Genomic DNA, 6000 nt, shown 5'->3' with positions numbered 1-6000 from the left:
TAAAAGTGTCAGTGTTGGCTTTTTATCTACTCTTTTGTTCCAAACCACTATGGCTTGCTTTCTTCTGTGGAACAGGAAAAAAGATTACTTTAACAGAATGTTTGGTAGCCACATTTAAATTTGAATGCTGAAAAGGTCGGGGTTAATAATATTTCATAGAAACATTTTTTTAAAGAAATTAATACTTAAAAAAATGCATATTTTTTAAATAAACGCTCGTCTTTTGCAGATGACCCAAAAATAAGTAAATAAAAAAACAGCATAACTTTTTTTTAACATTGAGCACCAAATCAGCATATTAAAATGATTTCTGAAACATCACGTGACACTGAAGACTGAAGTAATGACTGCTGAAAATTTAAGTTATCGTCACAAAAATAAATGTCATTTTAAAATATATTAAAAGTCAGTGTATTTTGACCAAATAAATGCAGCATGGGTAAGTATTGGACACTACTAAAAACACAAAAAACAAAAACCTTACCAACTCCAAACTTTTGAACGGAAGTGTTTCTTTAAAATTTAATTTAGTTTCTCTAAATTCACACCATATGTAGATTCTGGCAAAATTCATCCAGACAGTTTCTGCAACACCATTACTGACCTGTAGATGGTATTAAAAATCATAGTGATAAGTCGTTCACTCTTGGCTCATCTTTAATAGTTATCCACACATTTATGTGTACGTTTACTAATAGCCCGTATAAAACGAACACTTATTTTTTTTTTTGTGCATTTATATGTTTCTAATTTATCGCTTGTAGGATAGTTTTCATTTTGTAATGTAAAAAAAAAAACCTACTACTTTATTTCCCTCGTATTGACAGCAGATGGCACCCGCGGCTCTCAGTTTAGGATGACCTCCTCCCCTTTCATCCATCCTCTCCCTCTCCAGCGCGTCTCTGTTGCTTGTTTTTCACCGCGCGGGTCTGCGAGTAGAACGCTCGCGCTCGGCCGCGTTGCTGTGATTGGAGGACTGCACGCAGCGCGCGGCTGTGATTGGAGGACTGAATCAGGGCTCATCGCGTTACGCGCAAGAGAGGAATGTTCCCTCACGCAGAGGCACAACTAGAAAGAAAAGAACGAGAGAAACCGGAGAAAAACGTCCTCGAAAGCAGGAGAAAATCACCCAAAACATCACCACGGAAAGTCTCTATAATTCACGCTTTGAAGTACACCTTCGTCACGAATCGCAAGTCCTAATTTGGAAGGATTTTGAGTTGTTTGCGCGGCTTCATCAATAGGTAAGTGGGAATTCCGGATATTTGCGTGATGATTTTCTTTCCGGTAGTGGAGGGGGAAAGTTTGTTTCTCTTGTCATGCTTTCGTTTTGCAAAAATGGACGCTTTAGATGAACCGGACAATTAATACAATATCTAAAGAAGGTATTTCCTATCTACAGTGTTTGTACATGCTTCTATTCATCATTGCCTGAAATATTCTTATTCCGGTCATTTTTTTGCCGTATTATAGTAACGTTTTGTACAACAGCCGTGTTCTTGTTAAAGGAAGTTTACTCCATTTTGTCTGCGGTGCCCAATATTTTTTATTATATTTATGTGTGGGGTTGATTTGATAACATCTGTGTTTGGGTTTTGTTGTCAAGTCCCAACATGCTTTGTGAAAAATCACGTTGACTACCTGCTTGTGTTGTGTAGCTTGGATTCGGCTTTCTTTGTCAGTTCTTGAATTGAAACAGTTTGTCCTTGATTATAGAGATGTTGTCTTTGCATTAACTTTGCTACGTTTTCATTGTATTTGTCAGATTACTCACCGTTTTCTTTGACTGAATGTTGAGTTGTTTACAATCCGTTTTTGTATGCATCTCTTTTGCATATATTACTACCACAGACTTAAAGAAAATGTAAATATATATGCAATATTTCATATTAGAAATTGGCATATACATAATTATTTTTACGTTAGTGTCCAGTAACCCATCTCCCCCCTGCAGAACTACTAGTTTTTTCTGCTTGTTGAGAAAATCATAACTAAATGAGCGGAGCAATTTGATATTCAAAGCTGATAACTGATCTGGATTTATTTCTTGCACGTTTGCCTTACTTGTTAAATGTGTTGAGTATTTTAAGAAACCATTTTTTCTTCTTAATGTCTGCTTATTTTTACCACAATTTGGGAAAATTGATCTATGTCTGGCATGTAGCCTATGTCTGTTTTTTGAAAACTCTCACAGGTTCTTCTGAGTTGTTTTAAACAGACGTTTAGAATAAAGTATATATCTTTTTTTCTTTCTTTTTTTTGGCCTTGACCCTCCATAACACCCAGAGAATGAACAGACCCATGATTAGTCCCAGGGGCAATTAAACAGAGAGACGTAGATAAATCTTCTACGATGAGCGAGGCAGTTCTGTCCATATATCTTAATTTACCGTAGTATTGGTCTTTCAGATTTGTGGAGGGAGAAAAAGAGCAGAAAGCTCCAAATGAAAAACAGAGAAACTTTAGAGAGGTCTGTGCGTGCTCTTGGCTCTTATGAGAAGCCCTCACTTTTTTTTTTTTTTTTGGCGGTGTTCAGAAACACAAATAGACCTAATGCCTACAGTTTGTTTTCCCTCTCTTAATGTCGTGAATACGAACAGTCAAGTAAACACAGGGTACTTCCAGCTACTTAATATCCTGAAGCTCCTTGATTGTGGAGATAGTGCTGTGAACAGATTTGAGATAGCATGTTGGCAAGTGTGAATAATGCTAATTGAAGGCAGACCATTTTCTGAATAGGGTCCTTTTATGCATGCCTGCAACGGGCTTGTGGAGATCACTATTGCATGCATTGTTCTAACAACCACATGTAGTCTCGTATAACATGCCAAAACCATTGCGTGACACCTTTTGAAACAATAGCTATTTCAACTCGCAGTTCTTTTCCCCCTCCAGTGTTAGTAAAATCATTTTCTTTCCTTGTGTAATTGCATACATTAACTTCATGTGATTATTCAGTGCATAGATTGCTTAAAACAGATATATAGGTATAATTAGGACTTGCCCTGAAGCAGGTCTGTAAGCTCAACCCTGCTCTTAACCACCCAGGAATTCACATTCAAAGATTTGTCCTGCGCCTGTTCTTTCTCAGGAATCATTGGCACCGGTTTGTTGTCGTTTGCAACATGTTTTGTAATCCGCTGCCATTTTTGTTAGTGCAAGATGTGGGCTCAACAGCACTGATGACCCCAGCAGCACCCCTCCCACAGCACACGAAACCTTTAGCAATCTGAATGTCTCTTGCAGCCACGGGCCAGAAAAAGGCCTGCATGTGCTCTGCTTGCAACTAAAATAGAAGGCCAGGAGTGGGAGGGGAAGAGAGAACCAAATCTAATTTTCTCCCTAAGAGCCAGGCTTTCTTTATTTATATATCATTATGGCTGTATTTAAGGAGAAATGGTGGCCCGCTTCCTCCATGCATGACTCGTTCTTTATTTTTCAGCCTGTGGGCCTTCGTCTGGCCCTAGAAGAGCCTCTCCTTGGAAAGGGGGGAGGAGAGAAAGAGAGAAGGAAAGGGAGGGAGAACTGAAAGGGGGGAGAGAGAGAAAAAGAGTCAGGTTTCGGTCCCTGTGCACTCTAAGCTGAATCAGACAAGAAAGCAATATCACTTCTACTCAGACGTTACTTTTAAGCAAAGCCACTGTTAGTTTTACACGCTCTCATTTGCTTAAAGGAACAGTTCACCCCCTATGAAAAAAATGTATACAATCAAAATTTGTCATTTACTCACCCTGATGTCATCCCAAACTTGTATTACTTCCTCTGTAAAAAAATAAAAAATAAATAATGAACACTTAATAAAGAAAAGTAATAAATAAAGGTTTTGAAACTCATCTCATCGAGATTGCCATTTTTGGGTGAACTGTCACTTTAAGACTCATTTTAAGAGTTTTGTGCTTCATTGTAGGCTGTTCATTTGCGTAATTCATCTTGGCTGTAATAAGATGTAGTAGCAAAAAAACAGAGAAAGGCTAGTTTCATGGTCTTGAATGGCAGCTGAAATTGAGTCTGGGGAGATTTTATCATTTTCCTCAGTAACAGTCAGCCTGTTTATTTCCCTTTTTTACAGGGAAAGGTGGAGCGCACGTCCCCCCGCTTGGTGAATCTTTTTCTCACTAAATGTTATCTTCAAACCTTAATGAATGCCAAGCCTGTAAATGCCCTGTATGCTGTTGGCAAGTGAAGAATGATTCTTTTGAGAAGCTTAGAAATAGGACAAAAGTTGCTTGAGGTTGAAATAACCAAAAAATCTTGTTTACTACCGAGAAGTGAAGCACATCTTTATTCATGCAGGTTGAGCTTCATAATTCGGCGTATGCCTTTTAGAGAATAAAGCACTGTGAAACACTTGTTGTATTTGGAAACCACAACTAAATTGGCCCTTGTAAGCCCTTACACCCTCATGTCGATGTAGAGCTTTATGTAATACCTTTTTGCACGTCGCCCCCTTTATCTGTCTCTGTATAGGAAATGCCATGTCTTTCAGGAGCGTTTTGTTGAAGGGTGCAGTTGTGACCACAGAACAATAGAGCAGAGTTGGTTGTGGTTAGCTGAGCGTGCAAAGTATACACGCGTCCATTATTTGCTGTGCCGAGACCTCCCAGTCTTTAGCTCGACTATACACTACTATTCCTTTTTTACCAATCAGGTTGTGACTTATTGCTAGGGCCTGCCACTATAACCCTATGGTGGTGCTTTTATAGATCTTCCCATAATTGTAAGGTTTATTTAAAAAGCATTACGTGCTCTTCTTCACGTAGTGTTTTGACTGTTAAGTATTGGATATTTTCCCTCTGCTTTGCACGGGTAGTTATATTTGACATTTTATTATGGAAAAATCTTCCCAAACCATGCCGTCTGCATTTTTTGCAGTGTATTATGTCAGGTCTGAGATGTGTTTGGCATCTTCACAGAACCACACGACTATAAAGAGGGGCATTTCCAGAGTCTGACTCTCTACGTCTGAACTTTGCTTGTGTTCACAGCACTGCCGAACCTGAACAAAAACCCTCAATAAAAAGCATTCATTAGTATGGAGCTGTGCAAACATAGTCGGAGAAAAACAGGGTTAATTTCAATTTATAAAGGTGGAATGCTTATAGAACCTTCTGGATTGAAAATGAGGATGCCCCTCATTTGAGTAAGGGATCGGTGTGTGAGTTTTGAAACAGTCGAGGAATCCTATGCTATGCTTTAATACCTTTTTTAATGTGTTTTTAATATTCTCAAACGATTTTTGACTGTCTAAAGCAGTGGTTCCCAACCAGTGTGCCGCGGCACTAAGGGGTGCCGTGAGATCTTTTGAAGGGTGCCGCCAAAATTTCGGGGAAAAAATTCCAAGGGTGCCTCAAACAAGAAAAGGTTGGGAACCACTGGTGTAAACAGTATTCTCATATCATCTAGGACTAGGTATAAGGTGTTGTTGCATGCAAACTCTCGAAATGAAACAAATAAATAAATAATGATAAAAAAGCTACGGAGATTTTAAATATCTATTTCCTTATAAGTGTGCCGGGAACTTTTGAAAGGCTTTCCAAGGGTGCCTCAAACAAGAAAAGGTTGGGAACCACTGGTCTAAAGCATATAAATACCATAACATTTTTACAGACGTTTAAGAAAAATGCAAAGTTAACATTTATTTATTTGAAAGACAATGTAGTAAGTTATTCTCTTGCGCATTCCGGGATAGGAATATTTTTCATTTGGACTGCAATATCTAGTTCAACCACTAGTAGTTGTTTACCTACAGCACCTTTTTAAATGTTCTTTTTTATATCAAAGTGTTGTTTAAAATCCGTAAATGTCTAAATGACTAATTCTTTTGATTTTTGTATTTAATTTATGTTTGTTTTTTATATTTTTAATTATGTATGAATTCTAATGTTTATACACTCATAAACGAAACGTTTGTTACTTTATGCACACTCATGTTTTTCTGACACATGTTGCTAAAAAAGTACGTTAGAGTAAAATAAATAGTAATAAAATAGTAATCATAAT

At 37.8% G+C, this 6000-nt stretch overlaps 1 protein-coding gene across 2 annotated transcripts in view; it reads left to right on the top strand.

Annotated features, from left to right (window-relative positions):
* The first annotated feature begins 988 nt into the window (after positions 1-988).
* Positions 989-6000, top strand: part of bmpr1ab (bone morphogenetic protein receptor, type IAb) — a 30348-nt gene continuing 25336 nt past the window's right edge. For both annotated transcript variants that reach the window (XM_043253747.1, XM_043253748.1), the window contains exon 1: positions 989-1244. The gene's annotated coding sequence lies outside the window, so the exon portion shown is untranslated. The remainder of the gene's footprint in view (positions 1245-6000) is intronic.

This window comes from Puntigrus tetrazona, chromosome 12 (assembly GCF_018831695.1).
Source record: "Puntigrus tetrazona isolate hp1 chromosome 12, ASM1883169v1, whole genome shotgun sequence".
NCBI lineage: Eukaryota > Metazoa > Chordata > Actinopteri > Cypriniformes > Cyprinidae > Puntigrus > Puntigrus tetrazona.
This window is presented reverse-complemented; position numbering and strand designations above follow the sequence as displayed.